Source organism: Magallana gigas, chromosome 1, assembly GCF_963853765.1.
Source record: "Magallana gigas chromosome 1, xbMagGiga1.1, whole genome shotgun sequence".
In the NCBI taxonomy this organism is placed as follows: domain Eukaryota; kingdom Metazoa; phylum Mollusca; class Bivalvia; order Ostreida; family Ostreidae; genus Magallana; species Magallana gigas.
In genome coordinates this window covers 68,600,314-68,616,570 of record NC_088853.1, presented here as the reverse complement: position 1 = coordinate 68,616,570, position 16,257 = coordinate 68,600,314, and the positions used below count along the sequence as shown (strand labels likewise).

Here is a 16,257-nt window from a genome sequence, read left to right as displayed (position 1 = left end):
CTTTTAAAATTCATCTTCTGTATAGTAGATAATTTAATGTCCAATAAAATTGAATCAGTGAAATGTTGAGAAAAAAAATTAAATTAAATTAAATCTGAAATGTTTGAACTTGAGTACCAATTCAACATTAATTAATAGAATTAATTACGAAAACAAGAAGTTTACTAAAGGAATTAAATAGCAAAAGTTAATAATTTCAATTCTAAGACAAAGTCAGGGACTGCAAAAAAAAAAATGGTGCCAGAAGAGACTTCCATAATGTACCTGGGAGCTTTGATAACGGTGGTCACTGATTAATGGCTAGTGATTAAGATAACAAGTTCTTTAGCAAAGGAAGTGATGAGGCTTTTCCATCAGTCATCAAAGAATGGAGTTTCTCGTAGAAGACATGGCAGCTCTAAAATATAATAAACAAGATGAAAGTTTACAAAATATATACCTGTTAACCTTTCACTGCTGCTATGTGGGAGAAACTCCCCCTAACCAACTTGGCTAAGGGGGAGAATTTGCATAAACGACGATTTTGCGCGTGAAATGCAAATAGGGACCAAAGTGGTTGTATCAACATCAGTACATAACATAGAACTCACTGAGATGGGGCAATACCTTTACGAGATCACTCTCATCATATTCTATGAAAATCATAGTTTTTAATCTTTATCATTATATCATATATTAATGTGTGGTTTGACACAATATCATATATTATTATACCTTCATAAATTATTTTACCTCAATATGAATATTCTATATAACGCATCATCCAATTGGTTCTAGACAATCACATGTCTGGGCAATAAAACTTCCATAGTCATATTTTGGATTTGGAGGCCTTGTGCACTTTCCTGCAAGAGTTGTCATTCATTTAAGGTATTTGATCCATAATAGCCCCAGATTCAATGAATCTGGGATCATAACAGATATGTATGGACTTAATACGGTAATTAGTATACTTGGACATAATTTTCATATATAAGTATCAACATGTAACAGTGGAACGTGTCCTTATCAATGACCTTTCCCTTTTCTTGAAGAGTTGTCCCCCTTTGCTTTTATTCTATAAAAATTATAATTCTAGAAAATCTATATGGTATAAAAATTATTTTCATTAGTTTTTGTATTCCTAATGCTAAAATACATCTTTATGACGTCCTGAATGTCGGTTCAATACAGACGCACTTATTGAAGTTGGTTGATTAAAATTTTCCAGAGAGCTATTACCGGTATAATACACCTTTACAGCCACTTGTGAACATGTACTGTTTACCATATAGCAGCTAATTAATTTTGCAAAATTATAGTCAATACAGTATATATTTTAAAATATCTTATAATTAAAACTCTACCAGTTCACATACGATCAAATTCATCTGACCCACCCCGTTCCTTACTTTCAGAAATCCAATTTCCGAAGAAATTGGAATTCCAATGTGGCCCCACCCTACTCCTCAAGATTTTGATTTGAAAGATTTTTGAACATTATCAGAGGTTGCTTTCAGTAAAGATACAGCTTTTCTAACCAAGTGGTTTTTAGAAAAAGATATTTTAAAAAATTTTCTATTTTTATAATCCTATGCTATGTAAATTTTAAATAAATGATTGTTGAGAAGAAAATTTTAAATATTTACACTTTACTCTTATGTAAAAGTACAACCCTCCATTGTGGCCTTACCCTACCCCTGAGGGTCATGATTTTCACAACTTTAAATCTACACTACATGAGGAAGCTTTCAAACAAGTTTCACATTTCCTGGCTGATTGGTTGCTGATAAGAAGTATTTTAAAGATTGTATGTATAACTCCAACCCCCCCCCCCCTCCCATTGTGGCCCCACCTTACCACCAGGGGCAATGATTTGAACAAACTTGAATCTACACTATCTGAGGATGCTTCCACACAAGTTTCAGCTTTCCTGGCCAAATGGTTTCTGAGAAGAAGATTTTTGAAAAATACCAACAACATTTCATTAAATCCTAATGATCTCCCATTGAAAGAGAGCAGGGCCCCACATTTTAACAAACTTGAATCCCCTTCACCCAATGATGATGCTTTGTGGCTAGTTTGGTTAAAACTGGCCAAGTGGTTTCGGAGAAGAAGTCAAAAATGTAAAAAGTTTACAGACAGACAGACGGACGGACGGATGGACGGACAGACAGACAGACGGACGCCAGAAAAAAAGTGATCAGAAAAGCTCACTAGAGCTTTCAGCTCAAGTGAGCTTAAAACCTTAACCTCCTCCAGCACCTGAAACAGATGCAATTAGTTGTTTCAAATTTTCCTCACTTTCTCCTATGGTACAATGGAACTCCATATCAGAAAATTGATCCCATAGGACTATGATTTTCTTTGATGAGCTTGTTAAAATTAAAAAACTCTCAAAACATTACCATAATTACCATACTATGTAAAAATATGTAAAAAAGAAAATTCAATATTACAAACAATTTTAAAATTGCCAAAACACTACAATCATATCAGTAATTTTAAATTTCATCTAAATCAATGCCCTATAGGGTCATTTCATCAATTTACTTGAATAAAAATAGTTAACTTCTTTATAAATAATGATAATATTTATTTCCTAATAATGATAGAAACTTTTGGTTTACATGAACAAGTGATGATTTTTTTTTCTATAGAAGTTGTTATCTAAATGATTAAACTTAATTGTTGAACTTGTTGGAAATTTAGTTTGTTCACATAAATGAGAGGATGTACGAAAGAGAAACACACGTTTATCATCATAGTTGCAAGTAAACAACGAATTTGCCCTACCAGCATGGAGCTCCATTTTCCATAGGCGGTAATGTTTATGTTCCAGCCCGAATTTTCATTCAGCAACGAGAGACCTCTGGAATGAAAGCTCATCAAATTGTCTTTTTCCTGTTAAAATTTCGTGGTGTGAAGTCAGATTCATTTTCCGGCAAAATGCATGTGTATTGAAAAACTCTGAAAATGAAAGTAAAAGTAGGGAATTTTACAGTTTGGGAAAGGGTGTACATCAAACATTTTCAATTCCTTCCTTCAAATGATAATAATAATTCAATTTTGACACTTGCTTTTAAAATTGCAAATACTCTTGTCTTACATGTGTCACACATTCTGATTTAAAATGTCCCAATAAATGTAAATACACTCTGAAAGTATAGGAACTATTTTGCTTAAAGGTACTACTTTGTTGTCCTACACACATTCTAAAAATAGTTAAAGGGATATACCCACATGTTGACAAACAGACTCGGCACCGTAAATAACAGTTCCATTTAATTTAGTGTGACAATTCCACTCAAGTAATAATTTTCCTAGCAAATGAGTCCAAATTTAATACTGTAGGCCTAAAAAAAATTGTGCCAAAAAAGAAACAAAAAAAAAGGAAATTTTCTCTATATGAATGGAACTACAGACCCTGAAACGTGCTACTACACCTCTAAAACGAACCGTACCGTTCCGTGCAAGAAACGAACCGTACCGTTCACAAAACGAAACGTACCATTCACAAAGCGTACCGTACCGTTCACAAAACGAACCGTACCGTTCGCAAAGCAAACCGTACCGTTCACAAAGCGAACCGTACCGTGCAAAAAGCGTGCAAGATAATTTATGCAAGACCCGCCTCCAGACGAACAAAAAAGCGTACCGTACCGTGCAATAAGCGTGCAACTTCCATATACGGCTTATTGACCTAATGTCTTTAGATGAGTACGGACAGAGATTATCGCTGACCAGATAAGTTCAATAGCTAGATTTTTTATACGGGATTAGATAACACATACTAAGATTTAAAACTGTTATTCTTATTAAAACAGTTACAAAAATATTTCCTTTATTAGACCGTAAACATTTCTTTGTTTTTCGACAAAACTTGCATCGCCGATTTCTTAGACATTGTAAACTATTAACGTTCACACAATTATATTTATTAAATAATTTTATTAAATGCAAGTTTGAACGGGAAAAAGTACACGCATTCCATAAAATAACTTCCAACTTTATTTCCTGCATAGCTGGTAATGGCGTCGTGATTTCACATGAACAAAAATCACTCGCGCGAAACACGAGTACAGAAGCTGATCTTTGGTTCTATACACAACAGGTGTTATTGTCTTTCTTTGTTTTTTAGCAGTTATTGTACTTTACAACTAACTCTGTATATTTGGACGCTTAAACAGGTGTATACGAGATGCCGGTATTCACACCTTTCCACGGACACCTGTTAGGTAACTCATCACAATCTGTCGTGTGTATAGTCTAAATATATCTTACTTATACTTTGTTAGTTTCATGGCTTTTCTTAATCTCTAGAAAACAAAAGAACTGTCTGTAGAAATGAACACAAACAACTACACATAAGACTATCGGCGCGTGGATCCGTAGAACAATTCAGCGACTCTGTACATGCGGGATTTTCACATATTAACTTGCGATTAAATATCATTTACCGGGTACATTAATGTATCAAAAAATGATTAATTACATCATAAATAATTGAATGAGATAACAAGTACATGTAAGCACAAACACAGCTCTTTTTAAATTTATTTTCAATCTAATATCTGTGATGTGAAATAGCGTCGAAATTTTAACCGTCGAGATCAATCTATATATTACACATGTACATCGTCCACTGTGCAAACGTTTAGTCATTGTGTTGAAATCGTTGTGAAAACCATGATTCTAAAATAAATGAATTAAATTCATACAAATAAAAATCTAATAATTCAAAATTGTTTGCACACAATCACATACACCCACAAATTGAGAGAGAGAGAGAGAGAGAGAGAGAGAGAGAGAACGAGAACTTGTGTGTTGATTATAATACTTAAATTAAAGTTTTATTACTGAACTTTATTATTTCGCTTTAAGTTTCTATAGTTGGTCATTTGAGCGGGATTTTATCTCAGGACTCCACGTGCTTCGCCTGTCAATCAGTTTAAGTATAACAGTACAGATCACACCATGTGCCGCGTGCTACTTGGCTCCTCCTATATGGCTAGAAGAAAATTATCGAATGAAACATTTTTGTTTTATGTTTTCTTAAATCCCTATTGAAAAGAGTGTTCCTATTTTAAATTATTCAACAATAATTTCTTTTCGATTTCATGATTATAATTCAGGTACTGGCGATCAGAGTCATTTTCCCTCGCTGTCGTTTTATTTTGTTACTTGATAAATTCTTTTATATTTATCACTTTTAACATTCATTTGTTGATTACCGGGTATTTTTTCGTGTCCTATTTACAAAAAGTTTGTGTGTAAAAAGGTGAATTAAAAAAAAAAAGGTTAGTCAGCATTTGTAAAACGTCAGCTAAATCGCATGCATACAGTGAAGAGTGGACACTTGTTCAACAGAATGATAAATATCGCCATTACATATATAAAAGTTATTGACTTGTTGTGTATATCCAGTTGTGTACATATCGTAAGAATATGTTACATGTACATGTATAGTTTAACGGAAAAACAAAAACTAATTGTCATATTTTGACTATACACGCGATCTTAGTTCAGATAAGAGAAGCGATGACGGGTTACATGTAGGTATAATCTGTGTATTCGAACAATTGCAGAAAATCATAGAATCAATATTTAAATGAATAAAATTTGTGTCAAAAACTATATAACAGTTTAATTCAAGATTTCTTATCTGAAATTCATTGTTTATCTTATCATTAATTTTACATCGTCTATTCCCTAAGGCAATCGGCAGTAGTACTACAGTAGTACTAGTACGCAATAAAGAATGATCATACGAATTATGAATAATAACAACTAGCCGAGAATCAAGACAACGATAAAGGAAACTAAAGAAATATCGGAATAAAGTCGGGGCAATTTTTTGTAGAAATTTTTAATGGATTAGAAATATTTAATGACTTCAACTCAAGTACATGTATAGAAATAAAAACTTTAGACGATTTGTAAAATTATCGACAGCTCGCTGAATTAACAAAAATATATCGGATTAAAGTCAAACAGTTCTTTTAATCTATCTTAATGATTACATTTATCTAAATTAAATACTAATAATAACAGATTGATCAAAATTAAAATTACCCCCGCTTCCCGGTTGTCACTGAGTACACGTTTCGCGCAACGTATCAAAAACGGGGGAACGGATGGAAGTCCTGATTTTAAATAGATCGATTGAAATACTTTTGTAATATATCATATAAATAAAGAAAATTCTGGTCATAATTACCACCATGCTGAAGTAGATCGGGCAAAAACTAAACAAAATTATATCGAGAAAAATCAAAGCGTGCAGGCCACGCCTACCTCATTAATAAAGCGCGCAAACCGTTCACAAAGCGTGCAGCTAATTTTAGCAAAGCGTACCGTGCAAGAAGCGAACCGTTCTGTTCACAAAGCGTACCGTACCGTTCACAAAGCGAACCGTACCGTTCACAAAACGAACCGTACCGTTCACAAAGCGAACCGTACCGTTCAAAAAGCGTAACGAACCGAACCGTGCAACTGGTGTAGTAGCACGTTTCAGGGTCTGTACAATTGATTAAGTACACATTTTGATTGGCTATATCCTTGTGTAATACCTTTAAGAGACTTCCGTCAAATTTTTTCAGCCCTGACGAATCTCGCTGAGATTTATAGTAGACCATAACATTACAACCAGAAACAACAAGTTCATGATTAAACAACCTGAGAATGCGTCCACACAAGTTTTAGCTTTTCTGGCCAAATAGTTTTTAAGAAGGAGATTTTTAAAGATTTTCTCTATATATTCCCATGTAAAATTTGATCCCCCCATGGTGGCCCCATCCTACCATCGGGGACCATGATTTGAAAAACTTTAATCTACACTACCCAAGGATTTATTTAGGAGAAGATTTTTTAAAATACCAACAAATTTTTTTATAATTCTGAATTATCTCGCGCCCCATTTATACCTCATTTGAACTTATTAAAGTGTATAGTACAAAATCAATATTATTATAGTTATCCAGGTCCAATCAAGGGGTATGAGGATTTATCCTGGGTTGTATTCCATACAGCCTGAGGCTGCAGGCCCGAAGGGTGTATGGGGACATAACTCTGTCAAAAATTGCTCGATCGTACCCAAAATCAAACTTGACCGAGATATTATGATACTTCTGTATACCAAATTTCATTGCAACCTATGAAAAGAAAACGAACAGAAACTAAAGTAAGAACCAGTAATAACTAAGATATAATCATCAGAGGGCACCTGCTCCATTATGTAGTTTTCTTTTGTACCATATCATAACATATGGTAACTTCTTTGTATTTTCCGTATGAAAAAAAAGGGAAACTTAATATCTATTATAGTTACTTAAGCAATAACTGACATTTAATTAGCTAAACAATAGATTTGAAAGACTGGCCTTCGCAAGTCGCCTGGGATACCTGCACCAGGTTCCCTGAAAACCTGAAGGTGGGAACACTCTGGATCAGGTCTGTCAACGTGGCCCAACTTCGAAGGAGTTGGTCAGCCAACCACTCGCACACTCTAAGTCGCATAGCCGTGGCTTCATCCCCCAAGGGCATGGACCTCCTAAACACAGGGTGAAGGTGGGAGAGCGTCACATGATCTCTCAACTTGTTCGTCCTCTCGGCACAATTGGGAAAGGGGCAGGAAGAGAGTGGCGATCATCTCCTCCTGCTGCGAAGCTGGTCGTCTCTGGGTGGAGCTGGACCACTTGGGCTAGGAGCTAGCCACCCTCCATGCTCTTCGCAGGGTAGGGATCCCCCTTCTTGTCACTGGCTTGCCAGGATGGCCTCCTGGCACACGCTCCATAAGACAGTGGTGGCCCCTCGGGGGCAGCCATCAAGGCTTCCTCTTCCTCATGATGTGATGGCGGCTCCACAGGGGGGCCAGCCATCGGGTCTCCCCTGTCTCCGCCGGCCTGCTCGGTAGGCGCCCCAGCGTTGCATTCGTGCCACAATGGTGCCATGGGTGTTCTCTCATTCCGCCACTCCCGGCGGGAGGAGGTGCAGTCTTCTTCGCTGTCAGAATTTCTGTAAAGGAGAACAAGACGAATAACAACCCCCCCCCCAACACAGTTTGGGCACACAAATTGTTTAAAGGTGGAGGCCTCCTCAGGGGTGACACCCACACACAGACCGTGAAACCATTCGTCACTGTACCATTAACTTCTCATCGTCAGGGCGCCGACAGGTACAAACACAATCTCATTAGATGGGCCCGGAGATGAGGGGCATGTGGGGGAGGCTACATTAGGTTTTGGTTACGGGGACGCCCCTGATGTCTGGGGGGGGGGCTTGGGAGAACTGTCAGGAGGCCCTCTGGCAGCAGGAGAGTGTTTTAGGGGCCGACCTCGGCGTGGCTGCTGCCTGAGGGGGATTCGGGAAGCTTGCAGGCACCCGCCGCCCCTGCAGGGGGGCTGGAAGCCAAGACGCTCCCGGTCTCCTGCTTGGCACTCTCAGAGTTCTCAAAGTTCTCCCTAAACCGAACGAGCCATGGGGGGATGTCCCTGTCAACACACTTCTTCAAGCAGTCGTGATTGGCCACAATGACTGCCGACTTGGTCTTTACTTGGTACAGGTGGGGGGTCAGCTTCTTGACTATGATACCAGGGCCCTTCCAGGACGGGCTACGCTTGCAACACTTCCCCTTCACCGTCGCGGTGTCCAGCTCATACACAACATCTCCTTCTTCAAAGGGGCGTGTAGCGGCCTTGATGTTATAATCTCTTGTTATCCCTCCTCAGAGATGTGCAGGCGCCTCCTGGCTGTCTCGTGACCAGTCAGTATTTTGTCTTCAAGGTCCCTCACATACGTCTCGATATCTGCAGGGCCCTCCTGCAGGGGGGACCTGTACATCAGGCTAGCTGGCGTATTGACCTCTCTACAAAGCATGAGTTTGTTGGCGATGAACCTTGAATTACGATTGTCTGCAGAGCGGAAGGCCCCTGCTATCTGGGCCAGATGCTCGTCCCAACAGTCTTGGGCCTTATCAATATAACACCTTACCGCATCCATAAGGGTTCTATTGTAGCGCTCCACCTGTCAATTGGCAGACGGACGGTAGGGGGTGGTGGGGGCCTTAAGTATTCAGAGGAGGTCACACACAGCAGTAAACAACTTACTTTCAAAGTTGCGCCCCTGATCTGTAAATATCTCAAGGGGGCAGCCATACCTAACAAAGAATTCGTCCACTGCCGCTTTGGCAGTAACCTCAGCTGTCTGGGAGGGGAGGGGGACACAATCCACCCACTTAGTAAATTGGTCCACCATGACTAGGACATACTCATTCCCCTTTGGAGTCTTAGGGCGCGGTCCAAGGAAGTCAAGGTGCACCCTCTCCATGGGTGCCCCGGCATGATACTTAATCATTTCTGCCCTGGCGTGGCACTGTGGGCACTTATTTCTACTGCAGGGGCCACAATTGCTAACAAACCTCTCGACCCCCCACATCATCCCGTACCAATATAAATGCAATCTCATCCGGGCCTTGGTGTGCTCGATCCCTTGATGTCCAGCCGCTGGTATATCGTAGCAGAGTCGCAGAACCTCTCTCCTCAGCTCTATGGGGACGACCAGAACTTTCCTTTTCTCTCCCCCCTCCTCTGTCTCTTTCCAAAGGACCCTGTCGTTGTCCAACTGCAACAAAATCCTGTTGATATAGTAATGTTTGACAGCTGGACTGGCTAGGAACAGTTTGTCTTCCTGGGTCACTTTACTGGCTACGGCTCATCTCATCGGGGGTGAGGCCCACCAAGGAAGGCGGTCCAACCAAGCCTTCCAAGGAAATTCCTATGATACAGGCGAAACTGGGGGTAATGATTTATTTGGATCTGAGACTGGCATGGGCCATTTGGACTGCTCTGACCCTCACAGTTGTCTTCACGGATCCGGCCCATAAGCTTCTTGGAGACATAGCCCAGAGCTGCCTCGCTGATAGAGGGCCGGGCTTCTTCTCGGTCAACAATAATGGGGCTCTGATCCTTCGTAAGGCTAGATTCTTCCCCCAACAAGGGGGAATATGTCCAACTACCAGGCCTAGCTAGAGGGACCACATCGTCAACTTCATCCGCAAAAGCAATCCAGAACTGGTGGGCTCTAGTACACTTAAGGCAGCCACCACAAGGCAAATCACTAAGGTTAACGGTGAAATCCACCCCCCTACACCTGGATGGGGGTGGCGGTCTGTACAGTGCATCAGCGTTCACATGGTGCCTTTCTGGTCTATGTTGGATCACCATATCGTACTGACTAAGCTCCTCGAGCCAGCGAGCAAGCTGATCTTGAGGGGTACTTGAAGTTGAGCAACTAAATAAGGCTATGGTGATGTGTGCGAACGACAAATATACGGCCAAGCAAGTAATGTCTGTACATGTGCGTGAATCTGATAATTGCTAGGAGCTCCTTCCAGGTAGTGCAATTCCTCCTCTGTTCTGCTAACAGGCTGAGACTACCGTAGGCTATCAGCTTTTCTTGCCCCTCCTGGATCTGTGAGAGCTCAGCACCTATCGCCTCCGCTGACGCGTCAGTGTCCAGTACAAACTCGTCCTCTGCAGTAGGGAGGGCTAAGATTGGGGGTGAAGTGAGAACTTTCCGGAGGGCCGCAACAGCAGTCCACTGCTGTGGTCCTCATAAACAAGGTTTCTTCCCAGTGACACTGTACAACGGTTGGGCAATCTGGGCAAAGCCGGCAATGAACCCCCTGTGGTAGTTGGCAAAGTTGAGGAACCGCTCAACACAGTGGTAGGCGTCGTCCAGTCCTTTACAGCCTCTATGTACTCATCCCCCACTCATCAGCGCTGAAACACTGTCCTCAGATTGGCTAGGTGATCCTCAAAGTCGCGCCTAAGCACTAAGGCATCGTCCAGAAATGCCAGGACTATGCTCCATGTGAGCCCCCACAGAACTAAGTTCATGGCTCGGAAAAAGGTTGCTGGGGCGTTACACAAGCCGAAACCCATATGCCGGAACTCAAACAGGCCATTTCGGGTGACGAAGGCAGTCTTCTTCCGGTCATTAGGGCTTATCATAACTTGATGGAAGGCGGAGTTCCCATCCAGCTTGGAAAACCAAATGTTCCCTGACAAAGTTTTGAAACACTCGTCGATCAATGGGAGAGGAAATACATCCTTCCTTGTAACGTTGTTCAGCCTGCGGTAGTCCAGGCACCATCGGACTTGCCCATCCTTCTTACCGATGAGCACCAGCGCTGACGCCCACTCAGACATAGAGGGCTGAATCACCCCAGCGTCCAGCATATTCTTGAGATGCGCCGAGGATCGTTCTAGCAGGTCCTGCAAATGGGTGGGCTCCTTAGGGTGAGATCCCCCAGGCTCACACACAGCTTAACTCCAGGCCGCTCTCCTAGGGTAGGGCGCAGGCAAATGAGCCTCAACTACCTCTCCTAGGAAGCTCCCCTCCTTCAGAGTAATTTCCAAAGCGTTCACCAGGCAAGCCACGAAGGAATCTCCAGCGGCAAGGTAAGTATGGGGCATAAGCAAAGCCTCTGACACTTTCTCTATCCCCAGAATGGTCATGAATTCAGACAGACTCCTGTCCAGCTTGAAGGGCCACAATACAGCAGAGCCGGCACAAACGCAGACCTCACGCACTAGCGTCATGCGAGCAACGCTCTCCGTCTCACCTCTACCATAGGTCATCTGCATCTCTTCCCCACACAAGTTTATCACCCCGAGCTCCAGTCCATCTTAGCCTTGTGTTCCCATAGGATGTCAATTCCCAACAACTAGTGATGGGAATCGGTGAGATTTTCATTATCGATAATCAGTTTCCCTTAACTAATTAATCATCAATTATAATCGGAAATTTTTATATTTTATAGTGTAGTGCAAAATAAATGTAAATAAACAAGTTACAATGAACAGACTCATTACTAGGCTTTTGTAATTTGATTTACTTAGTATTTCTAGCGATAAAAAAACTATATTCAAAAGATTTTCCTTTGTAGGCAGTCCAACATTAATTTTCTTGAAACCAAAATGCGTCCAAATTCTAGAATGTGCTATATTTCCTGAGTAAGAATATTGAGCTCGTCTGACATGTCAGCCATTTTCAGACCGCGCACCTGTTTAGGGTATAGATAGTTCGCGTTTAGAATATTCTGTTTATGATATGTGCTTGTTGAAAGGGAAAAAAACCTTAACTGATTATTTGTAATGAAACCTTTTATGATCGAGCGCTTAGAATGCAATAACATTCGATCGATTTTCGATCATAATCGATGACTGGAAATCACTACCAACAACATCCTGTCCTTAAGAGGGGCCACATAAAGATCCACCTAATGAGTGTGCTGGCCTACACCAAGGTCAAATGGGCCGGCAACAAATTCCTGGAGATGGGCTTCATTTCCGGCTTGCAGCAAAGTGACCTGTCTCTTAATGGGGGGCTTTGACTCCAAATTGTCATAGAACTTCCTCCCAAGTACACTCACTTCTGCCCCAGTATCCACCACAGCTTCAATGGGGGCTCCCTGGATCCTCAGCTTTATGGTAAATGCAGTCCATGGGCAATGCTGGCTTTCTGTGACACACAACTCCCCCTCCATAGGGACTGCCTGTGGGTTTAAAGGCATCCTACTTTTATCCTCGCTGTTTTCATGGGGCCCAGACTCTGAGGTCATATCCTCCCTTGGTGGCTCCTGCAGCTTCAGACTGGAGTCTTCTGGAGTCAGGATCTCATCACTAGGAACCGGAGGTTCCTCCTCTTCAGTCAGCAGCTCCTCCTCAGGAAATGGTTCAGTTATGGGCTGATTCCTGACACGCACTCCAAATCCACCACCCTGCTTGGAATGCTCAAGACGGGTTTCCCCTGACTGACCAAACTCTGGCTTCACACTCTGCATGTCCTCTTTAAAACATTGGCAAGCTCTGGCTGCCCCCGGCCCTCCTTGTGGAGGAGGTGGCGGCGACGGAGGCATCGGGTCTGCTGGGGCCCTGCCACTCTCCCTCAATTCTCAAACTGCTGCATCGGCTCCTGAGTTCCTTAATCTCACTCTCCCCTTCACCATCCTTCTGGCTATCTACAGATACCTTGTCCTTATCCGCCATGGACCTAACCGCCTCCCGCTTAGGCTTGGGGGGTCTGCTCTGACGCGAATGCTGGAAGTACTGCATGTGGTCGACAGCTTCCTCCATAGTCTTGGGTTGGCCATCCAAAGTGTACAAACCCGCCTCCCGGTCCTCCGCTCCATAACACAGACGAGGTATAGCCTGGGCATGAACATCCGGTAGCTGGGGGAATGCACGAGTAGCCAAGGTGAGCACTCAGTCAGACCACTGTCGCAGGGATTCACCACTATTCTGTGTCGCCGATTGGAAATTAAGTTGATGAGTGAGGTCTGGTGCTGATGAGCCAAAGCGCTTGTCAAACTTCCTGAGTATTTCGCTGAACCTCAGGCGGGGGTAGTCTCCAGCATCAAAGTGTAATACTCAATGGCTGGGCCCTCCAGAAAGAAACAGAATTGATCATGTTGCTCGGTCTCATTCCACTGTTGGTGAACAAATTTATGAAGGAAGGCTTTCAAGTTGCACTTGCCATCATAGCGGAGATCCTTATATCTAGGTCTATTCCGGACGGTCGGGTGGCTGGAACTGGCTGGTAGTGCAGCATAGTCTTGAGGATTGTACCGCACCACAGGCAGCTGCACATCTCCAGATGAGCCATAGGTCGCAATGGGCGTCTGCGAAAACTCCGGGGCATGGCGAGATGCTGCGGATAACCGCGCGTGCTCATGGGGATGATGAGGCGCTGCAGATAACCGCACATGTTCATGGGGATGATGAGGCGCTGCGGATAACCGCGCATCTTCATGGGTATGATGAGACGCTGCGGATATCCGTGCATATTCAGGGGGACTGCAAGACGCAGCGGGATTCCGCGCGTGACTTGCATTAGAAGGTATTTCTCTAGTGGGGGGCTCATATGCATGAGGTACTGGGATGTATGAATGGTCACCCAGGAGATGGGGTTCCCCAGACAAGGGCTCATGATACTGTGGCTGGACTTGTGCTATTCTACTTCCCTCTCCCTCAGGACTGTAAGGCTGGGAGGAGGCCTCAAGCGTTGGGACCGCATAACCTGTAAAATACTGGTGCTGTCCCAACATTGTCCCCTCCTGCACAGTAACATACTGATCATCCCCGGGCTGAGGTGTTGGGTAATAACAGCTGGGTGCGACCGGCTGGGTTACAGCAGTGCACATGCGCAGACCAAAGTATCCCTGTGAGGTATGGACCAAGGACTCCTGGACCCTAGTGGCAAGGTACTCCCCCCCAGGGGAAGGATGGCGAGGCACCCAATGAGGGGGCCTACTACCTGGCATGGAGTTACTATTCCCTGGGGCAGGGCTAGGCTGAGCAAGTGAAGCTTGGGGTTGAGAATCAACAATTTGAGATGCATGTGGCAAATCAACAAGCTGCCCTTGGTTTACACTAGCAGGGTCCTGGGGTTGGTTAGTTGAACTAGTAGGGCAATAGCTACAGGGCTGGGATGTGGGCTGGTATGTGGGCCTGACAGGCCCACCGGGCATGGAGTTGGAGGGGGACGGGGTGATGGGGGGATCAAGGTCCCCTTGAACATTAGGCGGATGCAGCGGGGTGACTCCAATGGTATCCTAAGGCCCTTGGATGACAGGAACATCCCTAACAGTTAGGTCACACTTACATGTAATGGTCATATGGGAAAGACGTGACATGGGGACCCCTACATATTCGCTAGGTGGGACCAATTCCCTATAACAAACTGGTGAACTGCATCTTACCGAAGAGCCAGGGGACATCCCTGGCTGAATACTACTGGCTGGTCCAGGCACAACAGAGTGTGCCACCTTGACCTCTGGCTCCCTTACTGTACCCTGCCAAACCAACCTCCCACACTTGGGATAGTCTGCCTGCCCTCCTGGAAAGCGGGATGGGCCGGCAGCCTGACCTAACCTAACAATGCTAGGAGCACAGTAACCCATATTGCCCGGAGTTCTAACACCTACTGTATCTGGGCCAAGATGTCTGCTCCTCATCAGGTGTTAAAGTGTCGTCTAACCCCAATAGTGTAGCGGCTTAGGTCAATATTTCAGCAAGATATTTCACTTGTGGATACAAGCACCAAATTTTGCATGAAGGTTTCTTGAACATTACTTGATCAAAAAATATCGTTGGCCATTCAAGTTTTGGTCATTTTCAAGATGGCCGCCTCTTATTTCAAAATGGCGTCTTTTTTTCATAATGTTTTCATGATATTTTGAATATTTCTGGGTAATGTTTTTATTTTCTGTGAAATTATAAAGAAGAATTTGTTGTATGATATAATTTGATGTTCATTTCAGATATGAACACTCTGCGCATGAATTCGAGTTTGGTGCTTGTATCCACAAGTGAAATATTTCATCCACTATCCGCTACACTACAAGGCTTGCAAAGCCTCTTCAAATGAAACATTCATGATGAGCGAATGGTACAATACACAAAAACCTTCCAAGTCAAAATCACTATGCGAGAAAATGCAAATTATATGCTAAATACAACAAACTATACCTATCAACAATGGAATGAAAACTTTAAATGGAAAAAACTATGCACAAAATATGCAGAGGTGAAAATAAATTCACAAATTAATCCTACAATCCTAAGCATGTGGTGGCCCCCAAAATGGGGGCTACACCCGTATATCTAAAAAAAACGCCTAATAAACAGCTTTGACACTTTGCGGGGAAAAAATTGTTCCTGTCTTATATATACAGTGAGTTAAGGGCCACGAGTTGGGCGCCAATATGGTGTTTATATACCTAACACTGCCTATGATATTAACCGTGGGTTACCCCGAACTCACCTGTACATCTCTATCCGTTGCTGTCAACTTCTAGAAAGGCGATTGGGTCCAAATCCCTTTTAGCTCGCGCAGGGGTTCCCGCCATGTGACGTCACGGGCTATTAGATAGCCCGTACGGGAAACGATTCCACAAACACCACACACACAAGAAATCCAAACTAATTAAATCTGTAAGCGAAAAAAAAAAAAAAAATGTGTGCAAAGATACAGAGCTCTATTACCATACATATTCTGGTATTCTATTATTAATATGAAAATTATCCCTTCCCCACCACAAAAGCTTGAAAAATACACACAAAATCACATATGTATCATTTAAATTTATTGTAAAAAAACCAAACACTTTTCACGTATGCTTATACGTACATGTATTCATTTTTAAAATACATGTAGTACAACTGTTTGTTGCATGAACATTTATGTAGGATCCATTCATATATGTAGGGGATA

At 42.7% G+C, this 16,257-nt stretch overlaps 1 long non-coding RNA gene across 2 annotated transcripts; it reads right to left on the bottom strand.

Annotated features, from left to right (window-relative positions):
• Positions 1–443: 443 nt before the first annotated feature.
• Positions 444–15,972, bottom strand: LOC136273074 (uncharacterized). 2 transcript variants are annotated; one of them, XR_010711247.1, is made up of 3 exons: positions 15,808–15,972; positions 2,776–2,949; positions 444–845 (listed from the first exon to the last, which is right to left on the bottom strand). It is a non-coding gene; the product is annotated as an uncharacterized lncRNA (long non-coding RNA). The 2 variants fall into 2 exon arrangements; XR_010711249.1 differs by lacking the exon at positions 444–845 and adding an exon at positions 1,980–2,354.
• Between the last annotated feature and the right edge of the window lie 285 nt (positions 15,973–16,257).